At 35.3% G+C, this 21,517-nt stretch overlaps 1 non-coding gene across 1 annotated transcript; it reads left to right on the forward strand.

Annotated features, from left to right (window-relative positions):
• Positions 1-15,907: 15,907 nt before the first annotated feature.
• LOC127116362 (small nucleolar RNA R71) lies at positions 15,908-16,014 on the forward strand. Its single transcript, XR_007801312.1, has one exon. It is a non-coding gene; the product is annotated as a small nucleolar RNA R71 (small nucleolar RNA).
• Positions 16,015-21,517: the final 5,503 nt, after the last annotated feature.

The following is a 21,517-nucleotide window of genomic DNA, read 5'->3' on the forward strand; positions in this document are numbered from 1 at the left end:
TTATATATAATATCAGAGTACAACATGTAGAAGAGTTTACATTTCATACAACATATCATCTATCGCATCACAACATAAAACATATTATTTAATTTATTAAATCTTCGCAGCGGACAACAACATAATTATTATCATAATGTGCCAACATGATCTCAACAAAACATCTCAACAAATCATTCATCACAAACAACGTAAATAACAATAATATAGCTATCGGATCCCATAATCCCCGGTGTCACATGACCAGAGCATTTGACTCGACTCTGTAGAATGACCCTACACTTATTCTTCGAACCTCAACAATAGCTACTCCTCTTTATCTGCACATTGCTCATCATAGATGAACATAAACACATGCAGAAGGGGTGAGAATTACATTATTAAATAATAATATAACGACAGAAATATAAACATAAATATGTTTCACATATGCCAACACAATTCATCCTAATCATCATAATCAATAACTCATGAACACCAACAACACAACACATCAAATGCAATGCACACACCCATGCATGACTCAACACGACTCGGTATACCCATTTTGTGATCACTACAGGATCACCACTCCCAGATTCATCACCATAGAATCCGAGTCCCCCGTAAGGAACCAAGCCTCTCAACAAGCCCGGAGTCAACAACATCATTGGAACTCATGTCCGTTCATCACTAGGCATCGGCCTTTCATGAATGCATGCACATCAAACATGCATCATAATCATCATCGCAACAACAACATCATATAGTCATGTTATCATCATCATTAATATCATGACATACAACTCAACAAAACAACAACAACATCATAACGATATCACATCGTCACATAACACATTCATAATTAAACACGTAAATTCAACATATCCTCATCATGACACCTCATACAAATCATATAATCACTATTAATTGTTTATAGTACAACTACAGCGACTTACTAAGAGTCTCGCAACTCAACGTACTCAAAACCCACCAACATTAGCTTCTGCATTTCACCAGTTCGCGCCGCCAACATAGGGACGCGCCGCGAACTCTCCAACTCAACACAGTTCGCGCCGCGAACGAAGGGTCGCGTCGCGAACAACTTATTTCGCTTCAGTACGCGCCGCGAAGCAGGGTTCGCGTCGCGAACAACGAATTACAGAACCCCTCTAAATCCTGCCCAGTTCGCGCCGCGAACTAGGCTTCGCGCCGCGAATCGCGCGCAACCAGAACCCTCTGCTGCAGAATTCAGCGCAGCTTCGCTTCTCTACTTGCCATAACCCGTACCCCACAGCTAGCAAACCAAAATCGACATTTAACAGACACATATACGCAACATACTTCGATTACGATGCATATAACACAACAAAACTCACAAATCAGAGGATTTTCCATCAAAACCCCAACTTTCCCAATCTCCCTAAAATCCCCAAAATTCATCAACAATTCCACAGATGTCATACAATTGCTCGCATATCATTGTTTAATAAGGTTCAGACCCCTTACCTCTTTGGATTGAAGGAAGTTCTGAGCACTCTCCAAGCTTCAGCTTTTCCGTTCTTCGACCTTCGCTCTACAGCTCTTTCCTCTTCTCTGCAGCTTTCCAACTTCACGTGAAACTCTTCTGTTCCCAAAATGAGAATCTTTCTCTTATCCCAACTTATATATTTTCCAATAATTATTATTCCAATTAATAATAATAATAATCCAATAATTCCATTTTATTTAATTAAATTAATAAAATAATATTATCAACTTAATTAAATAATTCTTTTACTTTATTTGGGGTGTTACAACTCTCCCCCACTTTAGAAGTTTTCGTCCTCGAAAACATACCTCAAGCAAATAGAGTCGGATACGACTCCTTCATCTGATCTTCACGCTCCCAAGTCAAGCTCTCACCAGCTGGACCTCCCCAAACAACTTTCACTAAAGCAATCTTCTTACCTCTCAGGGTCTTCTCTTCTCGGTCATCTATCCGAATTGGCAACACATCAACGGTCAAATTATCCCTCACCTGGATATCATCCAACTGAACAACATGCGAAGGATCCGCAATATATTTTCTCAACTGAGATACATGAAACACATCATGCAGATTAGAAAGCGACGGCGGTAAAGCTATCCGATACGCCACTTCCCCAACCCTCTTCAAAATCTGATACGGACCCACAAACCTCGGAGTAAGCTTTTTAGACTTTAAAGCTCTACCCACACCTGTCGTCGGAGTAACTCTCAAGAACACATGATCTCCCTCTTGGAACTCAAGTGCCTTTCTTCTATTATCATGATAACTCTTCTGACGACTCTGAGAAATCTTCATTTTCTCCTGAATCATCTTAATCCTTTCAGTCGTCTGCTGCACAATCTCAGGTCCGAGTACAACACTCTCACCTGATTCATACCAACACAATGGAGTTCTACACCTCCTACCATACCATGCTTCATATGGAGCCATACCGATACTAGCATGAAAACTGTTATTATAAGTAAACTCCACCAACGGCAAATAACTATCCCAAGAACCACTCTGCTCCAACACACAAGCTCTCAACAAATCCTCCAAGGATTGGATAGTTCTTTCAGTCTGACCGTCAGTCTGAGGATGATAAGCTGAACTCAACCTCAACTTAGTCCCCAACGCTTTCTGTAAACTTTCCCAAAATCTAGAAGTAAATCTGGGATCTCTATCAGACACAATACTGGATGGAATACCATGCAGCCTCACTATCTCCTCAATATACAACTCTGCCAATTTCTCTAAAGAGTGATTAATCTTTATCGGTAAGAAATGCGCCGACTTAGTCAATCGATCCACAATCACCCAAATAGAATCATTACCTTTCACCGTCCTCGGCAATCCCGTCACAAAATCCATGGAAATGCTACCCCACTTCCATTCAGGAATCTTCAAAGGTTGCATCATACCTGTCGGTTTCTGATGTTCAATCTTTGACTTCTGACAAGTCAAACATGCATACACAAACTTAGCAACATCTCTTTTCATACCAGCCCACCAAAACAACTTCTTCAAATCTTGATACATTTTAGTCGCACCTGGATGGATACTCAATCCACTCCTATGGCCCTCTTCAAGAATACTCTTTTTCAATTCAGACACCTCAGGAACACAAACTCTACCTTTAAATCGCAGGATGCCATTCCCATCAATCTCAAAATTACCACCATTACCTTGGTTAACCATAGTAATATGATCAACTAGAGCGACATCAACTTGCTGACCATTCCGAATATCTTCCAGAATTCCACTAGTCAACTTCAGCATACCCAACTTTACACTATCAGCGGAAACTTCACAACCCAAACTCATATCACGGAACTGTTCAATTAACTCAAGCTCCCGAACCATCATCATAGACATATGTAGAGACTTTCTACTCAGTGCATCTGCAACTACATTAGCCTTACCGGGATGATAACTCAATTCGAAGTCAAAATCCTTCAGTAATTCTAACCACCTTCTCTGTCTCATATTTAACTCTTTCTGATCAAACAGATACTTCAGACTCTTGTGATCACTGAACACTTCGAATCTGGAACCATACAGATAATGCCTCCACATTTTCAACACAAATACAACAGCTGCAAGTTCTAGATCATGCGTAGGATAATTCCTCTCATGAACTTTCAACTGTCTAGAAGCATAAGCTACAACTTTACCGTTCTGCATCAAAACACCACCAAGACCCATCAAAGAAGCATCACAATAAACAACGAAGGACTCACCAGGATTAGGCAAGACCAACACTGGAGCACTGGTCAACCGCCTCTTCAACTCAACAAAACTCGCTTCACAAGCTGCATCCCACACATACACTTGACCCTTCTTAGTCAACTGCGTCAACGGCAATGCCAACTTAGAGAAGCCCTCAATAAATCTGCGATAATAACCAGCTAACCCCAGAAAACTGCGTATCTCGGTAGCAGACTTCGGAGTCTCCCACTGTAATACAGCAACAACTTTAGCAGGATCGACAGAAATCCCACCATTCGAAATCACATGGCCAAGGAAACTCACTTCCTTCAACCAGAACTCACATTTAGATAACTTTGCATATAATTTCTTTTCTCTTAACACCTGCAAAACAATTCTCAGATGTCCTGCATGCTCTTCTTTCGTCTTAGAATATATCAATATATCATCTATGAACACCACAACGAAATTATCAAGGTACGGATGAAATATACGATTCATATATTCCATAAACACACCTGGAGCATTAGACACACCGAACGGCATCACAGTGTATTCATAATGACCATACCTCGTACGGAAAGCAGTCTTCGCAATATCATCTGACTTCACTCAGATCTGATGATAACCCGACCGCAAATCAATCTTACTGAAAACATGAGCTCCAACCAACTGATCCATCAAATCATCAATCCTCGGCAATGGATACCGGTTCTTGATAGTCACCTTATTCAACTGCCGATAATCGACACACAACCTCATCGTACCTTCTTTCTTCTTTACTAACAATACTGGTGCACCCCAAGGAGAAACACTTGGACGCACAAACTTCTTCTCAAGCAATTCTTCAAGTTGCTTCTTCAATTCAACTAATTCAGTCGCCGACATTCTATAAGGAGACATCGACACTGGACTCGTACCTGGTACTAAGTCAATGGCAAATTCAACTTCACGTTCTGGAGGTAATTCACTTACATCCCCCGGAAACACATCCTGAAATTCACAGACAATAGGCAAATCTACACTCACTACTTTCTTATCCGCTTGCAGAGACGCAAATAAAGCGAATACCTGAGCTTCATCTTTCACAAATTCCCCCACCTGCCTAGCAGATAGAAATCTTGCCTCATCATTCTCGCCAACTTCAGAAAACCGCACCGTCTTCCTATAGCAGTTGATAAACACGCCGTAGAATTCTAGCCAATTCATTCCCAGAATAATATCAATTTGGTGCAAGGGTAAGCACACCAAATCAACCACGAACTCTCTCTCAAAGATCGTCAACTGACAACCTCGACAGACAACAGAAGTCTTCACAGAACCATTAGCAGGAGTATCTATCACCATACTTCCGCCTAGGGACGACATAATCACACCAATCCTGATCGCACACTCATACGAAATGAACGAATGAGTAGCACCAGTGTCAACAATAGCAAGCAATTCAACATTATTACTCAAGCAAGTACCTTTAATCAGATTATCTTCTTTAGGAGCTTCAGCCCCACTCAGAGCAAACACCCTACCAGTAGTATGAGCTGCAGTAGCCGCTTTCTTCGGTTTCGAGCACTACGAACTGATATGGCCTTTCTCGCCACAATTAAAACATGTCGGACCAGCATCCTTACATTCAGTAACTCTATGACCAGTCTGACCGCATCGGAAACATCTCAGCACTTTCTTGGTACAGCTGTCAGCACGGTGGCCTGGCTCGCCACACTTGAAACATTTACCAGCTATGAGAGATCCTCCCCCACTTGGCTTCTTCTCATCTACCACTTTCTGCTTACCTTTACCATTCGGAGATGCATAAGGACTACCACGATCCTTATTCTTCTTCTCACTAAGACTCTTGTAATGAGCAGTCCTAGCCTTGCTATCTTCATCAAATATCCTGCACTTATTAACCAGTGTAGGAAACCTACGAATCTCCTGGTAACCAATGCCTTGTTTGATCTCTGGACGCAACCCGTTCTCAAACTTGACACACTTGGATCCCTCAGCACCAGCATCATTATAATGAGGACAATACTGCACCAGCTCCTCAAACTTCGAAGCGTAATCAGCAACAGACATGTTACCTTGCTTCAGTCCTAGAAATTCCATCTCCTTCTTACATCGCACATCAGCAGGAAAATATTTCTCCAGAAAGACCGTCTTGAACCTTTCCCAAGTCATCTCAGCACCTGGTACTTCGATTCTCTGGCGAGTGTTATCCCACCAGTTCTCAGCCTCTTCAGATAACATATGCGTACCAAACTGCACTTTCTGTGCTTCAGTACACGTCATCACCCGGAAGATCTTCTCAATTTCCCTCAGCCAAATCTGAGCACCATCTGGATCATAGCGCCCTTTGAATGTAGGAGGGTTATTCTTCAGAAACCTTCCCAAATTCCTAAACTCGTCGACCGGCGGATTCTGCTGCGCCTGCATAGCCTGCGCTATAGCAGCCAAAGCCTCAGCAATCGCACAGTCATTTTCTCCAGCCATACTCTACACAACACAACCACAACCGTTAAATATCGATAGTGTCATTTACACTAATCGACCAACAGGGAAAACATCACATTATGACTCGACTGGACTGACCATGCTCTGATACCACTAATGTAACACCCTTCTACCCAAACGACATATTTATATATAATATCAGAGTACAACATGTAGAAGAGTTTACATTTCATACAACATATCATCTATCGCATCACAACATAAAACATATTATTTAATTTATTAAATCTTCGCAGCGGACAACAACATAATTATTATCATAATGTGCCAACATGATCTCAACAAAACATCTCAACAAATCATTCATCACAAACAACGTAAATAACAATAATATAGCTATCGGATCCCATAATCCCCGGTGTCACATGACCAGAGCATTTGACTCGACTCTGTAGAATGACCCTACACTTATTCTTCGAACCTCAACAATAGCTACTCCTCTTTATCTGCACATTGCTCATCATAGATGAACATAAACACATGCAGAAGGGGTGAGAATTACATTATTAAATAATAATATAACGACAGAAATATAAACATAAATATGTTTCACATATGCCAACACAATTCATCCTAATCATCATAATCAATAACTCATGAACACCAACAACACAACACATCAAATGCAATGCACACACCCATGCATGACTCAACACGACTCGGTATACCCATTTTGTGATCACTACAGGATCACCACTCCCAGATTCATCACCATAGAATCCGAGTCCCCCGTAAGGAACCAAGCCTCTCAACAAGCCCGGAGTCAACAACATCATTGGAACTCATGTCCGTTCATCACTAGGCATCGGCCTTTCATGAATGCATGCACATCAAACATGCATCATAATCATCATCGCAACAACAACATCATATAGTCATGTTATCATCATCATTAATATCATGACATACAACTCAACAAAACAACAACAACATCATAACGATATCACATCGTCACATAACACATTCATAATTAAACACGTAAATTCAACATATCCTCATCATGACACCTCATACAAATCATATAATCACTATTAATTGTTTATAGTACAACTACAGCGACTTACTAAGAGTCTCGCAACTCAACGTACTCAAAACCCACCAACATTAGCTTCTGCATTTCACCAGTTCGCGCCGCCAACATAGGGACGCGCCGCGAACTCTCCAACTCAACACAGTTCGCGCCGCGAACGAAGGGTCGCGTCGCGAACAACTTATTTCGCTTCAGTACGCGCCGCGAAGCAGGGTTCGCGTCGCGAACAACGAATTACAGAACCCCTCTAAATCCTGCCCAGTTCGCGCCGCGAACTAGGCTTCGCGCCGCGAATCGCGCGCAACCAGAACCCTCTGCTGCAGAATTCAGCGCAGCTTCGCTTCTCTACTTGCCATAACCCGTACCCCACAGCTAGCAAACCAAAATCGACATTTAACAGACACATATACGCAACATACTTCGATTACGATGCATATAACACAACAAAACTCACAAATCAGAGGATTTTCCATCAAAACCCCAACTTTCCCAATCTCCCTAAAATCCCCAAAATTCATCAACAATTCCACAGATGTCATACAATTGCTCGCATATCATTGTTTAATAAGGTTCAGACCCCTTACCTCTTTGGATTGAAGGAAGTTCTGAGCACTCTCCAAGCTTCAGCTTTTCCGTTCTTCGACCTTCGCTCTACAGCTCTTTCCTCTTCTCTGCAGCTTTCCAACTTCACGTGAAACTCTTCTGTTCCCAAAATGAGAATCTTTCTCTTATCCCAACTTATATATTTTCCAATAATTATTATTCCAATTAATAATAATAATAATCCAATAATTCCATTTTATTTAATTAAATTAATAAAATAATATTATCAACTTAATTAAATAATTCTTTTACTTTATTTGGGGTGTTACAACAATCCCTTTCCGGTGGTAGCATTGGAGGCATATTGGCCAGAGTATGACGGGGAAATTGTTTGGCACAACGAATCGATGCGGCGGAATAAAAGTGGTCGCCCAAATAGCAGGCGCATTAGAACTGAAATGGACGTCGCAGAGAAAATGCAGAGGAAGTGTAGCATATGTAGACAACTAGGGCATAATAAGAACAAATGTCCATATCGTGGATCTAGTTCCACAACTTAGTTTTCATATTCATAAATTTGTGTACCAATACTATTTATCATTAAAGTTTACTTTTTATTCCAAATAGAAGATGGCACTGGAACAACAAACACAAACATCTAACATTACAACACCAATTACTAAAACAAAAACAAATACTGGAACAAAAACAAGTACTAAAACAAAAACAAGTACTAGAACAATAACAAATACAACAACAACATGACAAACAACCATTAAAATCTAAGAAATTACAACAGTTAACACTATGTCATCTGATCCATGCATCATTTGGATGCAATCAATGTCGCTTTCAACTTCAACCCACGAACATACCGTTTCTCCAGTTTCAAATGAGATACTTCTTCTAAGCCTCTGAATCCTTCTGATGACTTCACCAGGTTCGTAATCTCCCTCTAACCAAGACATCAAGGACCTTTTTAGTTGGTCCAACGAACGGATGTTCCAAAATTTCATCTCCATTAGGGGTTTCACAGGCGAGAAAATAACATGCCCATCCCTTTTTAAGATTACTGGTTCAGGATCCGGCCGCCTTGATGATGTCCGCTGCCATGACGACGGTCTTGGGGATGCCATGAACTCAACTTGATAGAGAAAGTGATAGGAAATAGTGGTGAAGAAAATGCAATGAAATAACACTTTATTTATAGGAAAAGATCTAGGTTGTACACCAATCTACTTAACCCTAATTAGTGTCGCACTTGATTAATTAGTCTTATGGGAAATTAGGGTTTGAATTAGGTCATAACTACCAAACTCTAATTATAACCGATCAATAAACCCTAATTATAATTGATTAATTAATTTTAACATGATTAACCCTAATTCTTCCAAAAAATTATAAATATTATTAATTACTTATAAATTAAATTAATATATATATAAATTAATATATATATATATATATATATATATATATATATATATATATATATATATATCTTGTAAATAATATTATTTATATATATATATGTATTAATATAAATTAATATAATTTATAATAAATATAAATTAATAAATTTAAAATAACTAAAAAAAAATTAAAAAAATATTTAAAAAAAAGAAAAGAAAAAGAAAAACAAGGTAGGCGCCACTCCTAGTGGCGACTTGCCCTACCCTTAAGGGTAGGCGCCAACTAGGGTGGCGCCTAAGGCCAATTTAGGGCAAAAATTGGCCATTTTTGTAATTTTTTTGAAAAATAGGGTATTTTTGGATTTTTTTTTTAAAAATTGGATATTTAAAAAAAAATTCCCATAACTGAGGGGAAACTCCCAGTGACAATTGTTTCTAAAATCCACAATATCTCATTCACTTTTACATTTCAGCTAAATTTATTGAGCCCTAGCAAACAAAGCAACTTCTTCATCTTCTCCACCTAATGAACGAAACACCATCAATACCATAAATAACACATTTCATGACAAAAATTTCACCTCAGCTAATTAAAAACTGAGGTCAAATGCCCTGGAATGTGTCATTTTAATTATTTTTTTTAAATTAACTCTCATCCCTTGATCTTTTAGATCACCGACATAAAATGTAGCTTAGAGTTTGAGCTTCAATTCCCAACTCCTACAATTATGTGCTATATTTAGAACCAAAATGGCGCCCTTATTTTATAAATAATCTTTTCCCTCGGTTTTTTAGAAAACTGACATGAAATGTTGCTTAATATTTTATTTAATAAAATTAAACTCAACTTTTACCTTAATTACTTTCCGTCGGTTTTTTCTACCAACCGATATATAAACTCCAAACAATATTTATTCCAACATCAGAATGTTAAGTCCCATTCACTTTTCCATTATCTCTCTTCATGTTTCCAGTATGTAAAAATTTATCCATGATTATACCAGTAATGTTGTTGTTGTTGTCCTTGTCATTATCGATGTTGTTGTTGTTGCTATGGTTTTTGAGACTTGGGTAATAATGTTGTGTTGTTTTTCAGGTATTTGTAGTTGTCTTTGTTTAGTATAATTGTTGTTTTATTGAGATGGAATGTTCATTGTTGTTGGTTGTGTATGATTTTTCTTTTATTTTCAGAAGCTGTATGTGATTATGGATTGTATTTGGATGAAATTAAATAGATTAAGAAAATAGTGTGAAAATGGAGTGATTCAATTTCTTGAATTCGCGAGAAAAAATATTATTGACAATAATTGGATTTTTTATTCTCCTCATAAAATAAGGTCGAAATACGCAAAAACATCAAAAGGAAGATACACTCAATCATTTTGGTTGTGTTGAAATTATTCAAAATTATAGTAAATAGGTATGGCATGGTGAAGCGACAAAAAAGATACATGTGTTAGTTAAAGTTAATGAATATATGAATGATACCTTAGAAGATATGATCTGTGATATTAGAGTAGATTCTTTTAAGAAAAATCATGTGGATGATACTTTACAAAGTGACATGGAAGAGTAGTTATTTATGGGGTGCAAATTTTTTACAAGATTGTCATTTGTGTTAAGACTATTTAATCTTAAGGAAAAAGGTGGGTGGACAGATATAAGTTTCACTAAATTGCCTGAATTGTTGCAAGGAATGATTTTAGAAGGTAACACGTTGACAAACCGTAGTTACGAGGCCATTAAGTTATTGTGTATAATGGGTTTGGACTATGTCAAAATACATGTATACCATAATGATTGAATATTTTACAGGAAATTGAAGGAGTGTCCGAGCTGTGAGGAGTCACGTTACAAGCTGAAGGAGAATGGTATTGATGATGATGATGATGGTGTAACCAAAAAGGGTGTTCATACCAACATGATATGGTAGCTACTGATAACTCAAAGGTTTAAGAGACTGTTTACTAATGTAAATGACGCAAAGAAAACTAGATGGTCTGCAGGTGAACGAGTATGTGATGGAAACGTTTGTGATGTAGATGACTCATTACAATGGAAGAAAATTGATTCATAGTTTCCATATTTTTCCCTTGAGCCAAGGAACCTTAGGCTTGGACTTTCCACCGACAGAATGAACCCTTTTGGTAATGTGAGTACTAACCATACTTCATGGCATGTTCTTCTCATAATTTATAACTTATCTTCGTGGTTGTGCGTGAAGCACAAATGTATGATGTTATTAATGATGATTTCATGTCCAAAATAACCAGGAAACGACATAGATGTATTTAACTCCATTGAATGAATATTTAATAGTTTTTTGGGAGGAAGGCATTGATGTTAATGATGTGTATATGAGTGATAATCTTAAGATGCGTGTCATGTTATTTTGCACAATCAATGACTTTTTTTTGCATACTGTAACTTGTATAGCTACAACGTTAAGGGACATAAAGTGTTTCATATATGTGAAGATGATACATGCTCCCACCAACTATGAAATGGAAACAAGTTTGTTTACCATAGTCATCCTAAATTTCTAAGACCTAATCATTCATACCGTAGATTGCAAAAGACTTTTAATGGAGATCAAGAGTTTCATATCTCTCCAAAGCCCTTAAAAAATGAGGTTTATAAAAGACAACAACATGTTAATGTTGTATTTGGAAAGAAAAAAAGGTCTTGTGGAGAAAAATATTTGAAAAAAGAGGTAGGTGTTCTTTGATCTTCCGTATTGGTCTAGTCTCGATGTAAGACATTGTCTTGATGTGATGCATGTGGAGAAAAATGTATGTGATAGTTTGATTTCTCAACATTAAAGGAAAGACAAAAGATAGTAATAAATACCATCTAAATATAGTGGTGATGGGTATATGACAAGAGTTAGCCACAAAATAAATAGGAAATATAACACATTTTCCCTGAGCATATCACACTATGTCTAAAAAAGAAAAAAACTTTTTTGTGATAATTTGTAGGGTATCAAGGTTCCCCAGGGTACTCATCGAATATGAAGAAACTTTTTTTAATACCTCAATTTAGTTGTCCTTAAATATTATGATTTTCATGTCACGTATTGATGCAACAACTTCTACGAGTGGCTAACCGTGGCATTTTACAAAAAAAATGTAAGGGTAACTATAACTATACACTACTACGTAAAAACCACCACGCTTGACCAACCATTGTGAGGTAGGGGTGGTTATAAGTATGATGCTTTCCACCATGGTCGTGCAACATTTATTATAAACTAGATAGCATGCTTCCTATCATAACAGTTACTTTAAACAACCTTATGATATTATTAACGCATAACATTTAACAACAGTTGTTCTAAACAACCGTTGTGATATATACAATGAGTTTATTATAATTTATAGGAATGCTTATTTCGTCAATGCTCACTAAACATATAACCTTTCAATATGATGTAGAACATTTTAATATGACAAATTAAGCTATATGAGAAGAACAAGTTAAACTATTCAATGCTAGACAAGAATAATTCATCCCATTATCCTCATTTTTCTCTTTAACAGTTAAATTTTGTTTTAATGCTCTTAGTTCTTCAACCTCCTCTTCCTTCACCTCTAGTTCATTTTGAAAAATATTATTTACTTTGAAAACAAAATTAGAGGTGGAGAAAGGCACGGTTGAAGAACTAGAAACATTAAACCAAGTCCTAACAGTTAAAAAGCCAAATGCAGATAATGAACCGAAGAATTATTGTCTAACATTCAATGGTGTAAGTTAGTTTCTACTATAACTTTATATATCATATTATAATTTTATAATGCAATTCAAAAAATTATATATTCGGTAAAGGGTTGGAAAAACACCTAAACCATATAAGATATAATAAACTCATCTTCTAAACAAGCCTTAACAACAATATTCATCAACAACAAACCTTAAACGACATACAAGATGAAGCAAACAACTCTTATTAACAATAACAAAATCATCAACAACATAACATAAAATACATACAACATACAAATACTAACAACAACAACATATCAACTAATAAAATGGTTCAAAAAGGTACATGTCCCTAAATTGCATCCACAACTAAATGAGGATGAAGCTGAAGTGAAAGCTACAAACTTGTGTTAAATTTGAATGGAAGTCATTCTAGGTCTTTCATACAAGTTTGCAATGCTCACTTTAGCTTCATCCTTGTTAACATTTTTCATTCACATTCCCTAACTACAAGTCAAAACCAGCAGAAAGTTCACTCATCTTAAGTTATACACGTCATATTATCCTACAAACACTGTGAAACAAGACATTGAAACGTAAACAATCATACAAAAACAATATAGTTCACTTCTTAGGTTATACATTCACTCATATTAAGTTAACTTCAAAAAGATTTTTAATGAGTTTGGGGGTTCCTAAGATTTGATGCAACAAAGGTAACCCTTCAGAAAAGTTGAGTTCAGTGCAAGAGTTTAGGGGTTCCAATTTGGATGTTTGTGAAGAAATGTTGTTGAAACGTTAATGGAGATTAGGATATATGAGAGAGATGAGTGAAAAAGATGTTAAGATTTTATTTTGAGAGAGACAATTGTTATATACTAAAGCGAGATATAATTTTTCTTATATATAAAAAATGTAAAATCTTTCACCACAATCGATAATAAGAACCATGAAGAAATGATAGCATATTACACCACGATTGATAATATGAACATCGATGATATACAAGGACAAGGCCATTTTGTAACGAAAAAATAGAAAATTATTGGTGCTGGGGTTTTATTGACGTTAAGCTTATCCATAGCTTGATGGTCATGAATTTATCGCTACAAAGTCCTTCTCATGGATGGTGTCTTGGTTCAAGGATTCATACTTGTGAATGAATGCTTGAGTATTCTCCAAAGAATGACTTAATCAATTAAAACTTATCACTAACATATGACTAACCATTGACTAATTCTTACTAATGTTGCTTTACTTTCAAGTCATTTACTTTATGCACTTCAAATTTCAAGTACCTTTATCATTCATCGCCATTTACATTTTCGTGCAACTTGTTTATGTTTCAAGTCCTTTTCACTTTGCTCATTTGAGCCATATTTTGTGATATATATTGTTTGTTTGTATTTTGTTTTGTTTGTGGTCTTAGGACCTTAAAATATTTAATAACCATAAAAACCCTAAAAAACATTTGGTGGACTGTTGGGATTTGATCTGAACTTCTGAACTTAGAATAAGTAACATTCTCTATGCTAAAGGACTTGGCCAATGCCAACATCTGAGACTGAGCTATCTTTGATTATGCCTTTCATCTAATGTAAGGCCTTGCGCCCTTGATTCATCTGTTACTCTGTCTTTGTGCTTAATTGTTATTTTGTTATTATTATCTATGTCTGATGTGTGTTCTGAGTTGATCAAGGAATATTTCATCTGCTACATGGGAAGATACTAAAGACTGCTAGCTATTGGAATGCTTGCTTTGATTATGGATATCTTTATTTGATGCCTTGATCTTCACATGATGCTTAGATATTGCTCATTTCTTATTGCTTATTTCTTGTCAAAGTCCAAAGGAAAATGGATCTCTATATGACATTCTTGTCTGTTGGATTGCATCCCATTGGTCAGATCTTTTCAACTCTTAAACTTTTAATTTTTGCTTAGGATAGTCTCTTCATCTCCTCCCACTTATTTAATTTCAAAATCACTTCCTCTTTTCAAAAAATTTATTTGCTTGTGATTTCAAACTTGGACATGTTTTAACAATTAAAAACCTTGGCCTTATGCCATTGAATTTTTAATCTCTTTCTTAAATCAAACTTGTAAACAAACTTAACCATATTGACTTAAATTTCAAAAGCTAAAAAGAACTAATAATCCCATTCAAATGTTTGGAATTTTTTTTCCCTTTTCTTGTTAAACTTTTGTTAAAATTAATTCACCAACTCCTTTGAAATTTTTACCACGAACTACGGGGTTTTGATCCCTCATTTTTTATGTTGGTACACAGGCATAAGACCGAAGGTCTTGTCAAACACAAAAATATAATTAATGAATTCTTTTCTCATCCTCACACTCTATATTTTATCAAACATCATTTATACCCAAAAACATATGCACACAAAAAAGGGCTCCTTAGGAGTACCTATGAAACTTTGGATGCTAACACCTTCCCTCTGTGTAACCAACCCCCTTACATGTAATCTCTGCCATTTTATTAGTTTTGATTTGAAAACTTCTTATCTTTGGTTTTTGTTCGTACGTTTCCCTTTTCCTTTGGAAAAAATAAAAGCACGGTGATGACTCTGGTTTTACTAACGTCAAGTTTATCCATAGCTTGATGGTCACAAATTTACCGCTACAACCATCATTTGGAATGCAACACTAATATCGCCGCCAACTTGGTAAATTTTGCAATTTAGAGTTATATAGGCTGGAGTAGATGCAAGTGTGATGCTCAACTTATCTATCTTTTTCTATAAGGTATCTACCTTAGCATTCATGTGATCAAAGGCGTTGACTTCGGAAAGTCCACTTTTTTATAGGGATTTTTCAAAGGGAGCACATTCACTTCCTCACTTTTGGGGTTTTTGCGCCATGTCCTCAATAAGGGCACAAGCTTCACTATAAGGCTTCTTCAATAGGACCCTTCTCGCAATAGCTTAAAAGGTCATTCTCGTCGTGTAGAGAAGACTATTATAGAAAGTATGGACTTTGAGCCGTTTTTCTAATCCATGGTGCGGGATTTTTCTCATAATTTCCTTAAGTCACTCACATGCTTCAAAGAGCGATTCTTCATCATTTTTCCTAAACTAGGTGATTTGGTTACTTAGTTACGCCATTTTTCTTGGCGGAAAATATCTAGCTAGGAACACCGTTTTGAGCTCATTCCAAGTCATTATAGAAATGGATGGAAGGGAGGTCTCCCATGCCCTGGCTCTATCCTAAGAGAAAACAAAAGAAGTCGAATTTGAATAGTGATTGTGTTTACTCCATTGCATTTTTTAGAATCGTGGAATTCTAATGCCTCACTCAGCGAACTAGAAAACTAGTTTTGTTATTCCATGGAGTATAGTGAGGGATTCAACTTGAAGTTTTTAGCCGCTATGGCAGGACCAACAATACTCGAATGTGGTTGTTCATTCGAGGGTACAACATATTCTTTTATTGGGCAATTAACATTGGCTTCATCCATCGCTACTTGCATTTATTAAAGTTCCCTAAACTTTGGGTTCTTCGCATACAACCAAGAACGAGAAAAAATTAGATAAAATAAATAAATAAAAATTAATTGTCTTAGTCTAATAGGTGAAACAACGAAATAACAATATAAAAAAATGTAGTCCCTGACAACTACACCAAAACCTTTAAACGTCACAAGCATACAACAATATCGATGTAGTATAAATGTCATTTATATAGACCAATTTTATAAATACCGGGTTTTGTTGTTTCAGTGTATATCTAAGACAATCCATAACTCAATTTGATTATGAGAAAAATAGAATTTATTGTTTCGTCATTGATTAAAAATAAGATGAAATTGCATTCATGTTATCCAATGGTATTGTTCTTTTAATTTTGATGTTTTTGTCAATTTATGTGTATGTTTTATTTGATTATTCGTGTGTTTGTAATTTTCTCGATATTCAATTATTCGTGTGTTTTAAATTCATTTTCATTTCAATACTATCATGTTCACTTCGGCTATTTTAGCATTGTACCTTAAGTCTTTTCATTATTCAATATATTAGAATGTTGGTCCATGATTCTTTTGAGCATAGCAAGTTTGTTTTTGTCCTTTCATCAAGTGTTGCTTGAATCACAAGTTAAAATACTTGAATCAAGGTGATAAATTATTTGATTCAAATCATGTATATTGTATGACTTGAATCATGCAGGTTGTGAAAATTGGAATTTGACTATGTGTGATTTGATTTGAATCACAAAATGAACTTGACTCTATTCACATATTTCTTTGAAAGCAAGATTTTGGTTCTACCTAAATATATTCGAATCATACATTACAAGTGACTAAAATCAAAACACAATATGATTCAAATCATGGCTTGCACTTGATTCGAATCATAGGTTCAAAAACGAATTTCCACCTTAGATCTAAATAGTTGTTTCTTTGATAAAAAAATATTGAATGAATTTTGAGTGAACGTGTGAGTCTCTCATTATGAACTTTTTCATGATGGAATATTTGAAGAAACTCTTGGAAAAAAATTCCAATTTATATTTCCTTCTCTACTCTGTTTATTCCTAGCATCTTTGTATATTTATGTTGTTTGAAGAACACCTTATAGAGTGTTAATCCATGTTAAATTGCATCTCATTTTTGTTACACTTTGTGTGTAATTTTGTTGTTGAGAGAAACCGGAGAAAGATAGTTGTTCAATCTTTTAATGATTCAATTTTGGTCAAGCTCGTAATAACCTTCAAGATCCAAGACCCGTTTATCCAGAAACTTAAGAGAACCTTTGTGTGTGTTCTTCATTCACCAACATCAAATTCCTTATTGATATCTTTTGAGTTTTGTGTGTGTGTGTGTGTGTATGTGTGTGTGTGTGTGTGATTCCTTGATACTGTTTATCATCTTCAACCTTAGTCTTTATCCAATATTATGGACACTCATATCTAAAGATTGAATGTTTGAGGGAGACTATTGGTACATTAGGATATCTAATGTTTTTGTGTGAAGTTTTTTTTTGTAACACATGCAGAGATCATTTATTGAATGCAATTTCATTGTTGAGTTATTCGTCTAGACGGGAGTTTCAATATAATCCATGGAAGACTTTGGCGATGTCGATTACAAACTATTCGTAAGGCGGAGTTGGAAGTGATCCAACTTTGGTGAAGTTGTGTAAAGGCTAATTACAAACAAAGTTGGGAGTTCTCCAATTGAACGCTTAACTAATGGAAATCACTCAGATAAGAAATCAGTGGGATCAAGGGTGACATCCACATATGAATACTTGGAGCATGTTATTGTGGATAACATGGTTATTGGATCAAGATCATTGAAGATCTTGTGTTTGTTATAAATTTGAGTATCTGTATCAACAAAGGAAATTATCATAGGATATTTTGCTGTAATCAAAATGCTTGTATCAAAATTATAAAATAGTGGTAGATCATGATTATTTTCCTATGGTTTTAACACCATTGTAGAGTGGAGTGGGCCAAACGAGGATGAATGCTAAACCACTATATATCTCGGTGTACCTTTCTTTCTCCCCTTATCTCTTTCAATTTTCCGCCTTCATTACTATAATTGTTGCAACATTGCATTGTTTGTACGTCATTTATATTAGAAATTTCTTATAGTGATTTAATCTTTAATCTTAGGTTCGTGATTCATCAAACCTATTAGATCATCATAAATCAAATTATGCTTTGAATGAAGTTTTATGTAAGTGTTTTTAAGTCGCTTTGTTTAAAGCAGATTTGGTCATATTGTAATTGAATTGAATTAGAAAGAATCATTTCTTTAGTGATATATTGTTATGATCTTATTGGATTAATTCACTGAGAAGCTTTCAAGCTCTCTTTGTATTGTGTTTTTCTCCCGCGTGTGTTAAGATCTATTATTTCATTTTATGGGATCTAAAATATTTTTGAAATTGTCTTTTTGGAAAAATGTCTATTCACCCCTTTCTACTTCATTCTTGTGTCCATATTATCACCCAAGATAAGATTCTAAGACTTTGATTATTGTCACCCAACTTCACACATACAAGTTTAATATCGATTTTAACAAGAACTTTAGTATTGTAGAAAATGCTAAAACTAGTGGTAATGCCAACTTTTGCCGACGGATTTCCAGATTCTAAGTCCATAATATACATTCATTCGCAACATATTTTTCTATTTAGAAACTATTTTAAAAGATAAGTACTTTCTTAGTAGACTCTAAGACACTTTTGCAATCTCAAAGTCAAATGCTCAATTTTCCAATTCGGACATCGTCTAACCCTCTCGGTACATAAACGATGTCTCAATGTTCCTACTTTCGTAATAAATATTTTTATTTCAAAACAGAAAAATCAAATCAAAATAATAGATTCTCATTATTATCGGAGTGCAAAAAACTTGCATGAGATTCATCGGTATGACAACCCTCATGTCTCAAACTCTAATACGATATACTCACTCATAGTTAACAAAAAAGTAACATAATCACATAATTCGTACATGTTAATAATAATAATAATAATAATAATAATAATAATAATAATAATAATAATAATAATAATAATAATAATAAATAAAAAAAGATTAATAATGCCAGAGTTCGAAGAAATGGTGTATCTTTCTCCTTGCCCTAATATATTTATAGATTATATTACATGATTAAAACATTGATTTTGCATAATTGGCCTTCATGGAGTTTTTGCAACTAATCAAAACAACTGGAATATGAAAAGATCAAGAAAATATCCCAAAGAAAAAGAATTCGAGGCTGGTGCGCTACAACCAGTAATGACCATTATGGCCATGTCATAGAACCGTCTTATGATGAGCATGAGCTACGCAGAAAGGGGTGAAAAAAGCCCCTGTAACGACTAGGCTGCAATGAGCTATGGTTTTCGTACCAGAGACCTTTGTCATCCACAATCTTTACGCATTCCATCCCTTTTTGCTCCATTTTTTCTTGGTTGATGCTTTTGACTTGAAACGTGGAAAAAACACATAATCGGGAGTAAAAGTGTATAAAAAAAAGATTAAACCACATAAATTTGAACATAAAACACAAATGTAAATAGTCTAAAAGCCCAATGCTCAAATTATTTCTCGTATGATCAAGTTTGCTGGTCTATTTTCAAATTCTCTCCAACCGGATGGATTTTTGGGAGAGATTGCCTAGATGAAGAATGAGAACCTTGGTTAGGATCTCAAATGCACGAGACCATTATTTCTCCATGATTTACATGTGGTTGACAATCTTCTGTATATGCTTCATGGCTCTACTCTCTCTTAAGATAAAGATAAATGGAACTAGAAATACATAAGATATGGTTTATTGTATATTGGATTAGCTTATCATGTTTAGTTGGATGTTGTTATCCCCTCTTTGTCCTTTGATCTATTTGAGAACCCGATCCTACCCCTAATTTAGACAATTGTCCCCTTCAAAGATGTTGATATTTTCTTGACAACTTTTGCAAGATAGACAACCTTTTAAAGAGAATTTGTTCAAAAGTGGGGTGATTGTTGTTGCGAATGAGATCTCTTATCTCATGTGAGGGGGGTTGGTTAAGTCATTTTACCATCATTTTCTCACTTATGAGTTATCTTTGATGTTTGATATAGGATATTCCAAAGGTTAGGGTGACATGTGACTATTCTTAGTGATCATAGATTCCTTAGTGAGTTTTCCCTCTATTTAAGTGGTAAGGCTAAGTCTATGGATGATTTTGCTATGATTTGATATGTCGTTGTCTAGTCTATTTGGAGGGTTCATAATGATGATATCTTTAACGACATTCTAATAAATGTGAAAGAAGTGGACAAGAAGAGGTTTTTTTTTTTGTTTTGGAAATGATTTCCTGATAAACTAGAGGTGGACTCGTGTTCTTTCTCTAACTTCAAAACTTTATCCTCTAACTTAACCTATATAACGAATCAAGTGTATGTCTTCACTCTGAGGTTTGGTAGTGTTTGTGGTTTCTTGGTTCTCTTCTAGTGGTATTTGATCTGTTGATTGTGGTTCTGACAATTTGAGATCCAACACAAACTTTATGAGTGAGATTTTAGTTGTTTAGGTGTTTTTTTCCGATTCATCTAAATGTTTAACTGATTTGGTGCATCTTTGTTCGGTTTTTTATATTTTTTTTGTTGTACCATTTGTTTTTTTATTGTTGTAGTCGGTTTAGCACTTATTGCGCTAATTGACCCCTTCTCTTTTAATCTTTGGTGATCTCTTTATTAATATTATATTTGTCATTAAAAAAAAATTAAAGTAAAGATAGAATCATAGTAACACAATTTATAATTCATTAAAAAAAACTATAACTAACACTTATTTTTAGATTTTGTTTGTTTGTTAAAGTAACTCTTATAACTAGCTTATATAAAATGTGTGCATAAATAATTTTGAAGAAGAACTCATTGCTTAAGTTAAAATACGCTTGCATAAAACGAATAGAATCTCTCAGTTTATATAGTGATTTGAGTTTAAATTCAATTATGAGAGTGCAGCAACATTTAAAACTCATAACAAAATATCTTTTCTATTCCCTAATTCGAGACATAATCGAAAGATTAGTCTTTATAATTATAAGTAGAAATGAAGCTGCAACACATGGAGAAAAGTATAGATTGATGTAG

This window comes from Lathyrus oleraceus, chromosome 1 (genome assembly GCF_024323335.1).
Source record: "Lathyrus oleraceus cultivar Zhongwan6 chromosome 1, CAAS_Psat_ZW6_1.0, whole genome shotgun sequence".
NCBI lineage: Eukaryota > Viridiplantae > Streptophyta > Magnoliopsida > Fabales > Fabaceae > Lathyrus > Lathyrus oleraceus.